A 19,501-nucleotide genomic window follows, 5' to 3' on the forward strand; every position below is an offset into this window, starting at 1 on the left:
TATAAATTGTTATATTAGCGGATGCACTAACTTTGCGTATCATATACCAGTTTGTATATGAGACATGAATATGGCTGACAAAAACTCGTAGCAGCTGCTATTTTAGACAGTATGTCATATGGGTATTTCAGCAGAAGATCTATGTGCTGGAGGTAGTGAAACTATACGTCATTTTGTTGCTGTGTTATTTTAGAAGGCTTATGAATACAGTAATGGAGTGCAAGAAAATGCAAAACCACTTTCAGGTACATTGCCGTCTGCTGCAAAAACATGCACAATGAATTTTAACTACACTCTTAGATGACTCAAGCCAGAATGTTTTCTTCTTGCATACTTTCAAACGAAATGATTACAATTCCACCAGAACTCCACACGTGTCCGTATTTTGCTCATACGCCTTAACCTTCTGTCTGCACTGAAAGTAATCTTATCACGTGTGTGTAATTACATCACTGAAACAAATTGATTTCATCATAAATTTTTGATGTTTGATAGCGTAATATGAGAAAAGATAGAACTAAAAACACTGATATACAAAAGTTATGCATGTACGATCCCAATTTACGTACACTTTTAAAATAACAAGTTGAGATATTTTAATATGTCGAAACAATGTTTTCCACAAACAATAACCTTTCATCTATAAATACTAATAGATAACAATCAACAACATGCTCAACTTAATATAACTGGTTAAGCAGAAAAAATGATGTTAACTATTAACTAAAACAAAATGCATCGTTATAGACATCAAACGACTGTAACAAAACAAAGGTATCGCTTTGTGCAATTATTCACAACTAAATTTTCTTCTTAAACACAGCCGAAAACGTCCATTTTTAATATTAATTAAAATACGGATTTGTTTTAGTCAGGCATCACAATGTAGATAAACTAAAATAAAGCTATATCGTTCTGTGCACTTATTCACAACATATTTTCTTAACCTCGTTGAATAAAATGTATCACATGAACAAACTTTATATCAATCCGTCTGCATGAATAAACTATTTTTCTACGTCGTAGTGGCAGCATTTCTCTTTACATATTTTCACGATTGCGCAACATTTAACTCCTCCTTAAAAACAATAAAACATACGTTCGTTTTTGTTTTTTTTTGTGATAGATACATGTTACGCCTAAAATATATAATGTTTAAGCAATTTTTTGTGCAAACACATTTTTATTTGATTTCTATCAAAATATCTATGCCAACGCTAGAGAAAGTCAAACGCAGATATCTACAGCAATACTTTTAGGTTAAACATGTAAACCATGCATTTTAACTTGATTACGTGTCCCGGATGACGCCATGCACTATCATATAATCTGCGATCATTATCTAATTCTCTGTAAAGTTATTGAATAATTGAATGGCAATGACAACAGCAAGAACATAAAGCTTACTTCTGATACTGTTAAGTCTGGATTGCAGGACTTTGGGATTCATACAAAGTAAGGTAGTTTCATAAAAAAAATCAGTGTTGAAGACATCATTTGTTGAAAAGAGTTTTGACATTCTTCGAAAGGCTATGCATGATACACGATTTAAATATTTAGAATAATAGTTCCATGATGGCCCTAGAAACACTCATCTCACCTTGACCGTTTGACCTTAAATATGTGTCATGACGCACTGTATGATGAGATACGAAAGGATGCTGTTGACCAAGTTTGATAAAAAAAATCCAACGAGCCGATGATCCATTTGGAAAAATCATTTGTTTAATCTGACGAACCCTTAAACAATTCCAGACAACAAACAATAAATTGAGCCTTCCTAAAAAGTTCCTCAAACATAATCGATCCAACACTAATACATTTCGTAAGCAAAATAATTTGAGTAAGTATATGTGCTTCCTAAATATTTACTGCATATGGACCCAATCTTGATACATATTTGCCCAGTTGCGGGAATAAATTTACTCCTGATGTAAACAGTTCGTCATATGAACAGCACTTTAGCGTCAGAGCCGTGTGGAGAGATATTTGTTGGACAGTTGTTGAAAATCTGCCTTAGGAATGACTGAATGTATGCATTTGTAGTTACAGCCCCCGTCACGTTGTACCTAATATATGTCCCTGATTTTCACCCTGTTTGTAATTGCGTCTTAAGAATTTACCATATAGACAAAAACCTTACAAAAGGATGTGTCTGATCTCAAAATATCTAGTTCACCACTAATCGTTATAAGCTGTTTCCAATATCCACTAGTCTTTCATATATGCATGATAGGCGTGGAAGTAAACTGATTGAAAATGGCACGCTGACAAATACATTTTCTGGGGAAATAAGATACACCTCATTTGCAAGTCAATCATATCAAGTAAGCATAATAAGGTCAAGCTTATGTTGTCTTAACATCATTGTTGAAATAGAATCGAATATAATATGTGACAAACAGTATGTGCCCAGGGGGCTCGTTTAAAAAGTGCATCTTCTTTATCAAGTACTGTCAACCAATTTGAGCAAGAAGATCCGAACGTACATAAATGCGGCGACTGTGCCTAGTAATATTAAATATATGACATGACTGCCTATATAGGACAGCGTTTTTCCCAACCTGAGGGACAGCATGGAGTACAAAAGCGCTAGCTTGGTTTCTTATCTTGGTTTCCTGAGGATCAGAACAAGACGCAAACATGTAACAATGTGAGATTACTTTTCTTGCATACCTTTCAAATTGTTGAAAGATTTCGTAAATGTGTCTAGGGAATAGATAATTTGTTGTACTACACTGAAATCAACGTCGTTCCTCGTTTATAAGGCAAGAATAACTAACTGAACCATCCAAATATCACCGCAACAAAACCAGAAAAGATTTTGAATATAATGTTGATAAACATGGATCTCATAGCTCGGTGCAAAATCGGTCCAATGTAACAAAACGATTTACATGTAGAAAGATTTTGACTATCGCCGTATAAATAAAACTGTTGTAAATATGATCTCAGTCTTGATAAGGAATCAAATCTACATTGCATCGCATTGAAAACCAATCATACGTTTTATCACTCTGCCAGTTACATAACTGCCACAACCACCAATACAATTTCTGCAGAAATTTCAAAATTAACAATTTCTTAATATATAGACTCGATAAAAATTTGATGACTGAAATTGTTTTTATATCAAAAAAGTAAAAACTCCAACGTTCGTATTAATTTTGATTTTTGGTGTTTTGTTTAAATTTTAAGTTTAAAACGTATTTCATTTTCTATAGTGTTTCCATATAGAGGGCAAAATAAACTCATGCGTCTGTTCCACTAAAACAATGTAACTGGATAATCAGCTCACGTTCACGTATTGAATATCACCGCAGACTGAGTCATACGCCTGAAAAAAGCTGATAATGTCATAAAGACTACGAGCTGTATCATCTGTCAGGAAACGCTTGAGTTAATATAACATTCTTTCAACTGTCGTACCATTATCTTGCTTATGTGAACTTACTCGACGATTTTACATACTAATCACTTTACTGTCGTCAATGTGGTCAGCTAGTGTCGGAGTGAAACAAAACGTATGTCTTGGTTATTTACTATTATTTTTGTAAAGACAAAATGGTTTTGTGTATGTTGTGACATTACACTTTTCATTTCCTTCCATTAGTTTGTCGTTATAATTAAAATAGAATTAATCATATGTACGAGATGGAAATATTAGTATGTTAAATAACAAAGAAGGCATACCACAAAGAAATGTGTATACATAATATAGAAAAGTCCAATAAAACTGCATTCAAGTATAAATTGTATAATACAAAGGTATGGACTCATAAAATACACCAAAAAAAAAAGTGCCTGTAAAGCAATATGGAACTGGCGAGGCAATTCTGGTAAAATATGGAAAAATAAATGACAAAATCATTTATTTGTTTATTGATTTTCTTTCCTCCAATGAAAACAGAAGTAAACCGACTAGACAAATATGTTAACTTAGTTCTTGTTTAGCAAAAGTATTCGGATACGCATAACTAAAAGCTCTCAATGTTGAAGTGAAAATGTCTTCTTTATAATGAAACAGAAATGTTTAAAGGCATTGGTGAAATGTGCAATTACTTACATATATGCTTAAGCAAAAATGACGAACGCATGTCTTCACAAACATTATGATTATGAATAAAAATACTTTGAAATGGTATTGCAAAAGAAATAAAACATTTCCAACTTTTACTGATTTTTCAAAAGGTAATAACAAAGGGACATAACGAACATTTTATGATTTTTATATTCGCATTTTATGGTTTATTTATATTTGCCGAATTCAAAAGAAATATTATTTTCAGTAAATTAGGGTCCACATAGAAATAAAAATATAATTATATAACGTTAAATAAATTACACGCTTGATCAAAAATGCTTAGTTTGACTCCAGTTCTGACAGATGTAACATAAAGACACATTTCAATAGACTAGACATTCAGCACGCTGGTTACATATAAGTAAACGTAATGTACATACGTTTGGGGCAAATTTGGGTTGCAATTAACTGTTTTCGCTTACTGGAAAATGGTTGCTTCGACCATAACTGAGATCTGTTTTGTATCTCTTCAGGGCTATGTGTGGCTTCAAGGCAGGTAGCTTTTTCAAAAGTTTCAAGTACCAAACCGTTTCAAACATTTAACAAAATGTAGCAAAATCCAATCATGCTCCATTACTACAGTTGCTTTGTTATACTGGGAAAAGCCACAGGTTCATATGTTTTTCGTTTTTAATTGTATCGTAATATATTGTGTAACTAGCCGCTCAACAGTTAATAAATGTTTTTAATGTTAATGGTGTGACTAAAAAAATATACGTGTATGTTACTGTAAAGTACAAATCGAATATTCCATGTATACGATGTCCAGTTTTTATAAGTAGTATATCACTATCCGTCTGACGGAAGAAAATATCAGATAAGACTGAAACGGATTTATAAACACATCAGATAAACTAGGAATGTGAAAAGAAGATATCTATCTATTTCATGTAAGCTACTGAGTACAATTCCACATGAAACGGTGCGAGTTAGTTCTAAACAGAAAACAAAGCAAATTACAATGGAGTGTGGAACTTAATTATTTGCTACTGCATAAAAATAGTAAATCCTTCCATTACTCTCAAAACATGTTTTAACTACATACATGTAAGACACAATCTGTTAAAAAATCAATTACTTTAGACCATTCGAAATATGTTACTTGTTCTTATAATTTTGTGATAAGATATTGGTATAATTAATATCTAAAGCGATTTATTACAGTTACATAAATCAAGCTGGGTCAAATCTAATTATTAGGCAGATGCTTTTTTCGTTCAGCGAAAAAATCATGAAAATGACGAGAACATGAAAAACTGCGTCTTTTCAGCAGCCAGTGGCCAGTAAGCACATAATGTATGTATCAATTTAATTTCTTATGCGCATCATTTAGCTTGAATAGGAACACACCACTTGACAGTTGACGAAAGAAAATATCCGGGCAAACATTCGCATTATCTAGACAAACAGCATTTCTCTCAAAACTGATAAATATGGATGTTGTCAAAGTGACTTGTGGAATAAACTGATTGATATCAGAATTTTGTAATTTAAAAATGTCATGATAAAATACCAAAAACTTTTGTTCAGAAGGACGAAAACTTTCGTTACGCTTTTGAAATAATAAAAAATCAACATTCTTACTGCTTTTTACCCAATATCCAATACGTGCTTCTCTTTAAGTGTCATATATACATTATACACGAAACTAAGTTAAAAAAACATGTTGAAAACTTGTTTGTGAGAGCTTTAATAGTCCGCTTTGTAGTTCTTTACAAAAATATCCAATTAAAGGACCACTTTGTAGTTCTTTGCATATACAGGCTACTTTGCTATGACAAAATCCATATACAGTGGTATTTTTTTTCGCTGAAATGAGACCTTATATTAAGCAAAGTTGACATTTTACGGAAAACAAACTGTCAGAAACAAGTTTATTTTCATCGAGACACGGAAATTGCAAAACCCTTCGAATGGCGAGAAACAACTTCAGCCTCCGGCGGAATAGGTGAAATAATTTTATTCTGAAACCTTTCTTTATGAAGTCTGTCACCGATGAGTGTCATATGAAAACACTTTGAAAGAAATTAATTTTACTGAGAGATTAGGCTGTCTTATTTTCATTATAAAAACTAGCTGAAAAAAAAAACATTACGAATAAATGGCCAGTATAGACGTTACAAGCAAGCACAACGCTGAAAATGTGCGGATATATTTCAGAATGCTAGCACGTCTGATATAATTGTTAATTGACAATATAAAGTAATTGCTACATAAAGTATACTCAGATTTACATGACATTATACGTGCGTTCATTGCGTTATTAAAGGAGCATACATCGGAAACCTGAATTTTAGTCTAACAAGCTCAGTTGTTAAATGATGTCTTTTATTTTCCAATTAATGGATGTCGTCTCATAATTGTAACAAAATGCAAGTTCTTTATATTTCCATTACCTTTCGTTTTGCTGTTACATTTGATATTAACTAAAAGTCGTCATGGTTATTAGAAACAAATAAAGCTGCACTAACGCCAATATATACTGTAATCTTTAATCATATAAAGCAACTAAGCAAAATTAAAAAGGTATAAAAGATAACCCCGTCAAAGTGTTTGCCAAATATTTTACAGAAAAAAAAAACAACAATACATTTTGTGTTCATCGAAATTCAAAACTACAGATACTGTTGAAATAAATCTTAGCTTTAATTACCTTTATCAATAAATGCTTATATACAATAAACATATGCAGTCTGAGTTCTTGTAATGCAGCCAGTTACATTCAAAGTTAAAGATGCCATTTAGGAGCTGTCTTTATGATGTTTTCTTCAGTTGGCTATATCTAAATGATAAGAACATATTTTCTTTGAGATTTTCTATATAAACACTGTAACAGTTGTTTCTTTAATTAATTTTGTTCTTTTTTTTTTTAAATTCGACGTCATATAGTTGTCGCTTTACGGGGAGGGAGAGGGAAGGGGAAACGTACCCGAACAGCAGACGCAATATCGAATGATAAGATTTTGAGTCCAATATTAGGAAAGGTCTGCGTAAGATGTCACATGGTTTATGACTTTTGTAGAATGTCTGATCTCAAACTAATCTTGCCATGGCCGAAGACAGATACCGTGGAATATATTTTGTTGGTTTGAATGCCACAACTACAGTTATACGTCATATGACCATTTTGCGTCTTTAACGGTAGACTCTAAGGGAGAATCAAGGTACCTTTTCGGATACTATTGTAGACAAGCACCTGGGGTAGAACTAGTCGGATTTCAAATTCGAGTGTTTTTGCAGCGAACAAAAAAGTAAAATTTAAAATAACGTTACGTTACCGTTGAATATGTAATCGTTATTAATGATCTTAAAAACAAACAAGATGGTTGTCATGGTATCACATAAGCTTAACTAGAGCTAAAACTTGACAGACAAACAATAAGAATGCATCGTCCTTTTATTCAAAATATCAATTCTAAAGCTAAATCTTGACAGACAAACAATAAGAATGCATCATCACTTCATTCCAAATGTCAATTCTAAGTACTTTATTTAATAAAGTCCTTTTCAAATAATGCATGCCAATACGTTGTATGATTTTGAACAGGCCCAAATATATGTTTAAACATCTTAAACTGAAATTAAATGTGCAAGGTATTCAGGAATGAAAGTTAGAACTTTTTGAAATTTTAAAATACATTTTATCACTTTCATGGCCAGAATGTACTTCGTAGGAATTATAAATCATGTGTAATATTCGCTTCAGATATTCTGAAAATATTATACAGCTAAAACGAAATAATAAAACAATCAATAAGATCCGTTGGAAACAAAGAAAGCAAGAAAGCAAAATAATATCTGACTCCAGTAGACTTCTTCTATACATAAAGGGGACTGAAATACATATCACATCTCCAGACAAAACTTTGGAATTTCAACGGAAATATGTTATTCAGGTGCATAAATAAAATATAGCCACAAAAATATCAAAAAACATAAATGACACTTACAAAAATAGATGGAAACGTGTTGCGCCAAAATCATTCTGAAGTATGGAGCGCTAATAGGTGAGATAGTTTATGGTGGTTGGAAGAAGACCCAAGGTGCCCTTCCGGGCATAATTTTATCACAAGAGGGCATCTGGGTAAAACCGCCGACCATCCGTAAGCCAGCTGAATGGCTTCTTCACACGAAGAATTTTACACTGAAAGCGAGGGAGCGATCACATCGATTTGGGGTATGTGAATTGAAGTCGACGACCTTAAGAACTTAGCCACAGAGGCCCCTAGCTTAAATGATTAAGTTCACACTTACAGGCCAAATATTTAAAGCTCACACTTACGGGCCAAATATTTTAGGCAATATATATATATATATATATATATATATATATATATATATATATATATATATATATATATAACAGAAAATATTAAAAGTTACTCCTGGACAAGTATATAATATAAATATATATTTTGTCCAGTACATAGTTTATTCATGAAAATTTCATGACTTGGCAAACATGCTCCGTTATTAGTTTAGGCTTGCATAAGAAAGACACGAATACCTAGATAAAAGGTCTTGTTTCCTCTATAACTTTATACGTGGACTGATATTCAAATGTTACTAATTTTGCATAAGAATTAACAATTATAAGGCACATGTCTGCCCGTTGCAAGTTTTATGCCCCTGGCTGGCTCAGTGGTAAAGGCAACCCCAAGGATTCAGTCTAATGTTCTATTGCCAAAATGCAATTAATTCTATGAAACATACTTCCGTGTCCTGACATAATATATAATCTAATCTTATATATAACTTATGCATTAATAATACATCTAAAGCAGTAGATTTTATTGCATATTTCACTTATGATGAATGTTTTATCTTCCTAATTAGTTTATGGCGTGAAATCGTATTCACCCCGCATTCGTCTAATCAAAGCGCACTTAAGGCGTAAGAAACAGGTTCCACTCGAGTTCCATTAACAAAATCTAATAAATATATTACATAAATCATACCACATTCACGCTCGGTAGCAAATTGTTTCCTTTAATTATGGATTAAGTCACGTTCATTTCATGTCCCTAGAAAACGATGTTTTATGTAAAAAGGTAGGAACAGTCTGTCAATTAAAAGCAGATGCAATAGCTCGGCTAATGCATAATATACGTTACAATTTATCCGTTAAATTAAATATCTGTAAGAATACCAGTATATAGTATGGCATCTAATAGTTAAATGAAGGGGCACGGTGATTCAAGACTGTAATATTCTAATGAACATCTTTTGTGATATCCTTTTATCCTAACACTAAACATTTGTCAGGCTGATATCAGTCTGCCGTGTAAACTTGGGCTTTATTCAGTCAAAATAGGTTTATACCGTCAATACAACTGACGAACTACTTTTTCAAGTATTTGTAATATTGGCTGTCTAAACTAGGTCAAGAGTTCGAAACTCAAAAATTTTACCGTCTAATGAGAACAGTTAAGTAAAAAAAAGTTGACTCTATCCTAGAATGTCTCAAAACGGAATGGTACGGTGACGATTTTAAAGTCTGGGTTTAACTTAACGACCTTGACTTTATGTATTGTGGCGTTTTCACATTTCTACATGTGTAGTTAGAAATGTAAATATATGACCAGTTTTAAGCAGTCGTTTATTGTAAATATTAGATCTAAACCATTCGCGATGAAAGGAATTTTATTTACCTCACGTTGTCTTGCAAGGAAATGAAGTAAATTAAAGGTAGAGACTGTGGGCATATGGATTTATCTCAAGCGTGGGTTTCGGATGATTTTATCAGAGTCAAAACCACTTTGCTTGTTTTGTACACGCATGTCCTGTTGGCATGCTATAATTTATGATACATAGAAGGCAAAGTATGAAAAACAAACGCAGCTGATATATTTGAAAAACATTTCCGAAAAAAAAAAAAATAACCGGAGAATATGAATGAGCAGATTTAATTATATATGATAAATCGTACGAATGACTTTAGTTCTGCCCATTGTTTCCTTGTTTAGTGCAAAGCCACTGCTTTAACTAGAAACAATGTGCCGCTTTTCATTGCACTCTGTGTATCATTTAAGTTTCCATGTGTACCGCCGTATACATATGCGAATGTCTCTAAATTATACGCTGGTACTTAAAACCTGTGAAAATCTTGAGTTCTGCACAAATCGGGGCTAGAGGGCGTAGAGGTTTCCTGTTTTAACACTACCGTTCGTGGACATGCTCGATCAAACCGAGCCTGCAGCATTTTCGTTTACGTCGTGTTGGGCGACGTGTGGTTTTCAACCTTTTCTATATTAGATAATAAAGCTGTCTGGTTTGGTTACGGAACTGATCTATCGGAATTGTATTTAATGCATTCCCACACTTTTTATAGCAATGCAGAGATCCTTTTATTGCCTTTCATATTATCCTATAACAATACCTTTGGAAACAAGATAGGCAAGTACAATACAATATTGAAAAGATGATATAGCAATCTAACAATAACCGAATAATCCTATACTGACATTGCTTTACGTGGTAGGATCCTGGCGTTTTAGATAAAGTATGTCTGTGGAGGAAAGAAAATAATGTATCTCCGATATATTGAGATAATTAATAAAATCTTTCGATCTTTTGGAGATCAATGGATCCTATTGCACAAACTGATTAATTTATTTCTGTTATCAATGGTAGTTCTATTAATATACATTGTATTAGCTGAATGTCATTACGCTTGTAGCAAACAACGTTTTGACACATTTTCTGTAGTCAATGTTAATGAGAAAATTATGAATATAGTCTAACAGCCTCGACCCATGATTTAAAAAGAAAATGTATCGGCACCCGAACAAAGTCGTAGACTAGCCGTCACTAAATGATGTCTGTTGTGATAATTAAGATAATACATAAAAGAAAGTTTAGAGGCAACCAAGCAAACAAAGCAGACTCGAATTTAATGAGTCTGTTTATTAAACAGTCCGCTTTTTATTACTGTATTTCACATGCAAATCTTCTCAAATTTGATCTTTTTCATTGCTTTTATTTATAAATTTAATATCTTCTTATTTCCTTTCATCTGCATGTTGAATAATGAATAAAAGCCACAATGATAAAATTATTCAGTTGAAATTGGCGCAGAAAATCTTTGCATGATTTATCAATTGAAACATAATCAAAGATATTTTCCTTCGGCCAAAGAAGAATTTTACTTTAATGATGGAAAACGAACAACAAATGAAATGGCAAATGACGTCTAATGTTACACTGTGTTTCTGAAAAATGTGTCTGTATGTATTTTTAGCACCTGCTATGTATAACTTGCATAACAAGGGAAGTCTGACAGGATACACTACTTACTATACTTATTCTGAAGAAAACTATATATTTACGGTATAGAATATTCACTGTGTTTTATTCTATACCTATGTTTTCTCTTCCATTCGCAACTGTAGCACGTGACCGTCCAATGTATTTTTGTATTGGACACATGATATTCCGTATGCGACAATTTGATTCGAATCTCAATGTTAACCAAACAATAAAAGCCGTTGACCAACAAAACTGTTGGAATGAATATCTCCCTGATGCAATGTTTCTGTCTTTGTTTAAAATATTATATCAGACTTTTACTGATATAAATCAAGTCAAGAGGTTTTAGAATGGGTTCCTATCAAATTATATCTCCCTATTGTACCAAACAATGTGCTAATACCAATGGAAAATGTATTAGATAATGATGAATGCAGTTGACATTGATGATCTGCTTCTGTGCTGACTCTGTGTGGATTACACAGGGTGAGTAAGACAATATGTTTCGATTCATCAGTCGATCCCCTATTTAACTCGATTTAATACAGTATTTTCTCTGTCTGTGAAACTTCTGCCACGTAAAGATAATATAACATGTGTCCTATACACCGTTTTATGCTCGTATTTGTATACTTACTAGTGATTATTATGACCACTGATATACATACATGTTATGATTCGCGGAGGAAAAGCATTATAGGTTTCTCTTGACTAGAAGAAAAAGGTAAGGGGCATATTTTTATTATTTTGTCTGTGTGATTGGACTTATGAACTTAAAACCAATAAACATGATAAAAACATATATTAAACGTTTTCAATAGAAATTCGTTATCTTTTGTTTTCAATAGAAATTCGTTATCTTTCAGGGAAAAGCACATCGTGTGCGTTCTTTGTAATATCTAAAACAAATTATGGTTCCTTAGATCAAATCTATTAGGATTAGATTACAAAACTAACTTAACTTGGATTTGATCATCCTTTCATGGTACCATGTGTGACTGTTGCCATCACTCACCCAACATGAAAGCAAGAGATGTTGTCTAAAATGTGTTATGAGCTATTATGCTTAAAACTATTTTTAATGTAATGCAATAGGAATACATTAATCAGATCGAGCGGAAACAATCCTAGACACTAAATATATGGTTGCTAAGAACACAAGAGATAAAGTGTGTTGTCATTACACATTTTGTGTTTATTTTATGTTTTTATCTCTTTAAATGCTAAATGGATGCTCAAGGACCAGCAGTCAAGTATTTACAAAGGATGACCCTTTAAAAACATTGACTTTGCACTTATGTGTCTTTGCATCTGAGCTTCGGTCTTATTGTATATTTTCCTCTTCGGTTGGCAATTCTAAGTATATTCAAATTTCAGAAACTTTGCAAATAAAGACTTAAACTAACGTAACATATCTATGTTCAACAGCTTATAATAAGCTTATAATTGTGGCGGCGATAATGTAGGTACTAAGCCACTATTTTTGTCTACGTTTACTTTCTCAAAGTAGAAGATTTTAATAGTTAATATTCCTTGTACAAAAGGCAAAATCCCAATAATACTGATATTCAATTATTCGGTTCAGTTGAATTCTGCAATGCATACAAAATTGTTGATGTGTTTTTTATTAGTGTTGACAGTGTCTCTAGACATTTTAAGTTGTAATAAACTTCCCATCAAACATCTCAAACAGAGACAGACTTCCGACGATTTAGTAAGAAACTAACTTGAAGTTTATTACGTGTATTGAATTGACTTTGTAGTCAAGTTAAATGCAATTTTACTTTTATGTGTTTGAATTCTTAATGGAATATTAACACACGACATAATTGTAGTGTCTCGCCATTGTGGATAGCTGACTACTGATGTTTTAAAAATATGGTTGCCTCATTATTCACTTCTGAAACGTTCTCAAGTTCGAATGATACGTGCTTACGTGACAAAGTCGATTTCACTGAATTTCCATAATTACTCTTAGACAATCCACATTTAAAGTACAAAACTGAATTTCATTGATTGTACCACCGCAAGGGTTGTAAAGTGTAAAACTATTCCATATAATACTTATCGTACATTTACGTTTTATCTCGTGAAAAACATTAAGAACGTTCGCATGGTATTCCGTAACTATGATGTCGAAATTGCCTGCATAAAAATAGATTTATATTTAGATTATATGCAAAGATTTTAGAATATGCTGACAAACTTTACAACCGTACTGTAATTCAATATAGTAACTATCTTCTGTCAGCTAAGGTAATAGTGATAAGGTAATATTAACAAGGTGTTCATTACATAACAGCAATAAAGTCTAGATGAAAACAGCATGGTTCAAACCATAACAAACTGGATAAAATGTTACATACTTATGCACTTCGAGAATCTTTAATCCTCTGACGTCTATCAATATATTAAAACCCCATTATTATAATTTGATATGACATAGAATATAACATTATTTAATCACGGTGACCCTTCATTTAACACCAGTAAAATGCTATACTATATTCTTATAAATTTTAATGGCTAAATTGTAATGTTTATTATGCATTAGCCGAGCTATTGCATGATAAAATTGAAAGGTTGCATGCTATTCACATGACATCTGCTTCTAATAGACAGATTGGTGCTATCTTTTAGACATAAATCATATCGTCTTTTAGAAATATGAAATGAACGTGACTAAATCCATAATTTAGAGATATGATTTGCTACCGAGCAGGAAGGTGATATATTTCATGTTATATATATTTATAAGATTCTGTTAATGGAACGCGAGAGTGGAACCTGCTTTTACGCCTTAAGTGGAATACATGTCACAACAAATTCTACATGTGAAATTCTGTGGGTTTTAGCATTTTAAAAATAATCGTCTGTTGTTGACAAATTTCACCACAAAAATGTCACACTTTCCCCCTAGGCAATAAATGATTCGAACTTTACATATTTTTTTTAAAGTGCTTATCTTGATAGTAATTGCTACTAATTATGCATGATTTTTTTCGTGCCTCCATTTTTTCCAGATATTTTACCCAGGATCACTTTTTTTTTCAGCTCAAAAATCTCTTTTTCAGAAAATGATATCTAAAATATATTTTTCAGACTGCGTACTTTGATGCAGTTATATCTAAAATATATTATTCAGGTTGCGTACTTTGATGCAGTTAGCTGCATTCATATCTAAAATAGATAGTGTCTACTTGAAGTTTGTATTTTTAGTTACAATGCCTATATTTTGCCTATAAGTGTGAACTTAATCATTTAAGCTAGGTGCCTCTGTGGCTAAGTAGTGAAGGTCGTTGACTTCAAATCACTTGCCCCTAATCGAGGTGATCAACCCCCCTCTCTTTGAGTGTAACATTCTTCAGGTGAAGAAGCCATTCAGCTGGCTTGCGGAAGGTAGGCGGCTCTACCAAGATGACAGCTTGTGACGAAATTATACCCGGAAGGCACCTGGGGTCTTCTTCCACCCACCATGAACTACTTGACCTAAATAGCTCTCCATACTTCAGACGGATTTTAGAGAACACATAATACGTTTTCACTATTTTGCGTAAGTGTCATTTATATTTTCTGATATTTTTGTGACTTGGAGGCCAATTAATGCACCTAAATAACATATTTCCGTTTTGCCTGGAGATGTGATGTGTATTTCAGTCCCAGTCTACTGGAGTCGGATATTATTTTGCTTGGTTTCTTTCTTTGTTTCCAAAGGATCTTATTGATGATTTTATTATTCAATTTTAGCTGTATAATACTTTCAGAATATCTGACCGTAAAATTAGTGTGTTCACGTACATATTTAATAAAGATTTGAAATATGAAAAAGGATATGACACATGGTTTAATACTCCTATGAAGTACATTCCGCCCATAAAAGTGATAAAATGTATCTTAAAATTTCAAAATGTTCTTACTATCATTCCTGGACAAAGTACGTAGTATTGACGTTTTAAATAAAAGGATGATGCATTTCATTTTTATTGCTTGAATGTTAAGTTTTAGCTCTAGTTAAGCTTATGTGATTCCATGAGCTCCGTATTCAACTTTTCCAGATAAATATAATGGTTACGTGTGGTATTTTAAATTGTTCGTTCGCTGCAAAGCACTCAAATTTGAAATCCGCTCGCTCGCATCCTCTGTTATCACAACCCCGCCCCCCCCCCCCCCCCCCCCACCCCCCCCCACCCCCCCACTCCCCACCCCCCACACTCAGAAAAAAAAACAGAAAAAAGAGAATCATCGGAATCGGTATCAATTTGACAAAGTGCTCAGAGGATTAATGACATTCTGAAATAGTGCCCGAAAGAGTATTTGGATTCTTCCTCCATCGTCAAAGACGCAACATGGCCATATGACGTATAACTGTAGTTGTGACATTAAACCGAACAAAATATATTTTACTGTATCGGTCTTTGGTCATGGCAGCATTAGTATGAGATCAGACATTCTACAAAAGTCATAAACCGTGTGACATCTGACGCAGACATTTGCTAATATCGGACTCAAAATAGTATAATTTGATATTATATCTGTTTCCCCTCCCCGTAAAGCGACAACTACAATATGATGTCCAGTTAGAAAAAGAACAAAATAGATTAAAAAACAACAATGTTTATTTCAAAATCTCAAAGAAAATATTTTCTTGTCATTAGATGTAGCCAACCGAAGAAAACACCATAAAGACTGCTCCTAAAAGGCATCTTTAACTCTGAATGTAACTGGCTACATAACAAGAACACAGTATATATCCAATATTTGGGTCGGAATCATATTAAGATTTATTTCAACAATATCTGTAGTTTAGAATTTGGATGAACACCAAATGCATTTTTTTTTCTGAAAAATATTTGGCAAAAGCTTTGACGGGGTTATTTTTTCACCTTTTTGGGTTGCTTAGTTACTTTATATGATTTAAGATTACAGTATATATTGGCGTTAGTGCAGTTTTATTTGTTGTTAATAAGCATGTTGACTTTCAGTTAATATCAAAAGCAACAGCAAAACGTAAGGTAAGGGAAATATAAAGAACGTGCTTTTGTTACAATTATGAGACTAATTCCATTAATTTACAAATGAAAGACATTAATTTATCAACTGAGCTTGTAAGACTAAAAACGGAAATTTAGTCCATGTTTAAACCCTTCAGGTTTCCGATGTATTCTACTTTGATAACGCAATTTTCGCACAAATACCAGAACTTGTAAAATGTCATTAAATCTGTATATACTGTACTTTTTGTAGCAATTACGTTTAATTGTCAATTAAAAATTATAACAGACATCTTAGCATTCTGAAATAATAATATATCCGCGTTCTGCATTGTGCTTGCTTGTATTTTCTATCCTGTGCGTTTGTTCGTAATGTTTTTTTCAGCTAGTTTTTATATTGAAAATAAGCCTAATCTCTCAGTAAGATTAATTTCTTTGGAAATCTTTTCATATGACACTCATCGGTGACAAACTTCAGAAAGAAAGGTTTCGAATAAAATCATTTCACCTATTCCGTCGGAGGCTGAAGTTGTTTCTCACCATTTGAAGGGTTTTGCAATTTCCGTGTCTCGATGAACTTAAAGTAGTTTCTGTCCGTTTGTTTTTCATAAAATGTCTCAGAACTGAGTAGCCTGTATATTTGCAAAGAACTACAAAATGGTCCTTTAAATTGATATTTTACAAAGAATTACAAAGTGGCCTGTTATAACTCCCGCCAAAAAATGGATTGATATTTTCCAACATGTTCATTCAACTAAGTTTTGTGTAGATAAAAATGCGTGACGAAGGTTTTACGCCCTTCTGAATAATATTTTTGGTAATTTATCATGACATTTTACAAAATGCATGTGACAATCAGTTTATTCGACTCGTCACATTAACAGCGTCCGCATTTGCTCAGTTTTGAGAGAAATACTGTTTGTCTAGATAATGCGAATGAGTCACTTTAATTGGATATATTTGACAGGATATTTTCTTTCGTCATCTGCCATGTGGTGTGTTCCCGTTCAAGCTAAATCAACCTCATAAAATTAAATTGATACATGCATTATGTGTTTAGTTGCTATTGACTGCTGTTCATGCTAAATCAACCTCATAAAATTAAATTGATACATGCATTATGTGCTTAAATTAGTGGCTATTGACTGCTGTTCATGTTTAATCAACCTCATAAAAATAAAATTGATACATGCATTATGTGCTTAGTGGCTATTGACTGCTGAAAAGACGTGACTCATTATTTAGGAAGATTTTTATTTAATGTATAGGACATTTTCGTTCTTGCCATTTTCAAGATTTTATCGCTGAACGAAAAAAGCATCTGCCACGTAATTAGATTTGACCCAGCTTGATTTATGTATAATAAATCGGTTTAGATATACCGATATCTTATCACAAAATTATATGAACAAGTAACATATTTTGATCGGATTAAAGTAATTGACTTTTTGAACAGCTTGTTTCTTACATGTATATTGAGAGTAATGGAAGGGTTAACAAGAGCTGTCTGATGACAGCGCGCTCGACTATTCGAAGAATTGATTGAATAACGGGGTCAGAATATTAACATAGATATTCAGACAAAAGAAAAAAATAGATAAGACAATGTTCCAGTATTTGTGGATTTCGATAAGTCTTGCACTAAATGGCAATGTGTGAACTACTTTCAAAGTCCAAAAAGGGACATAATTCAGCCAAGATAGTTGTCAGAGTTATGTACTCTTGCCTACAGATAGAAATCATAATGATAAACAAGTGTTCAAAGTTTAAAAGCTATATGTCAAATAGTTTTGACAAAACATAGACTTGTATGAAAACAGAACAGATTTCCAAGTCCAAAAAGGGCTGTAATTCAGCCAAAATAGATGATAGAGTTATGTACTCTTTCCTACAGATATAGACTATTATACAGAATAAGTGATAACAGTTTCAAAGCCATATGTCAAACACTTTACACAAAATATGAACTGGTACGAAAAACTTAACCAAGATTTCTAAGTAGAAAGGGGACATAATTCAGCCAAAATCCTTGATGGAGCTATGTACATTTGCCTATAACTGGTCATGGTGATAGTAAACAAGTGTTGAAAGTTTCAAAGCTTTATCTCAAAAGACTTTGCCAAAATATGAACTGGTACGAAAAACTTAACCATGATTTCTAAGTCAAAAGGGGCCATAATTCAGCCAAAATCCTTGATAGAGTTATGTGCTCTTGCCTATAACTGGCCATGGTGATGGTAAACAAGTGTTGAAAGTTTCAAAGCTTTATCTCGAAAGACTTTGTCAAAAAGTGGACTGGTACGAAAAACTTAACCAAGGTGTGACGCCGACGCCGACGCCGACGCCGTGGTGAGTAGGATAGCTCTACTTATTCTTCGAATAGTCGAGCTAAAAATACGGCTATTACTATTTTTATGCGTAGCAAATATACGTCCCACACTTCTTTTCTAATTTGCTTTTGTTTTCTTTTCCGAACTAACTCACACCGCTTCACGTCGAAATGTACTCAATCGCTAAGATGAAACAGATAGAGGTCTTCTTTGCACATTCCTAGTTGATCTGATGCTTTTATACTTTTCAGTCATTCCATACTTTTCTGACATTATCTTCCGTCAGACAGAAACAGTGATATACTACTTATAGAAACAGGACATCGTGTGCATGGAATATTCGAATGGTACTTTACAGTAACGTTTATTTTTTCTTAGTCATTAACTGGATATATATAAAGTGCTTTTGCATACACGAAATCCATTTCTGTTGGACAAAAATTCAATGTTGATCATATCAACTGTCAGAAGCCGGAACATTGGGAATGCAGCAAAACTAAGCTAAAGGAACATTCTAAACAATTTTTAAAAAATGTACTTAGTTGTTATATCTCTACAAAGCCAGATAATTCTTCTTCATTCCTTTTGATTCCATATGAATACCAGAAAAATAGCTGTGCTAAACTTTTTGCTTGTTACAATGTTTTTTCCGCATTTATCTCAATATATTTGACTAGTGTGTACGCTAACATTTATGTATTAGGTCCAGATTTTGTCGTCAGTTTTCGCGGCTTTAAACGAAAGGTCCTTTCTAAATTTCTGTTTTGAATTCAAAAATCTTCAAAACATTTTAGACATATCGATTATACAGCTCCGAAAGATATACATTACATTTGTTTTATATTTAA

Source organism: Mercenaria mercenaria, chromosome 12 (assembly GCF_021730395.1).
Source record: "Mercenaria mercenaria strain notata chromosome 12, MADL_Memer_1, whole genome shotgun sequence".
Lineage (NCBI taxonomy): Eukaryota > Metazoa > Mollusca > Bivalvia > Venerida > Veneridae > Mercenaria > Mercenaria mercenaria.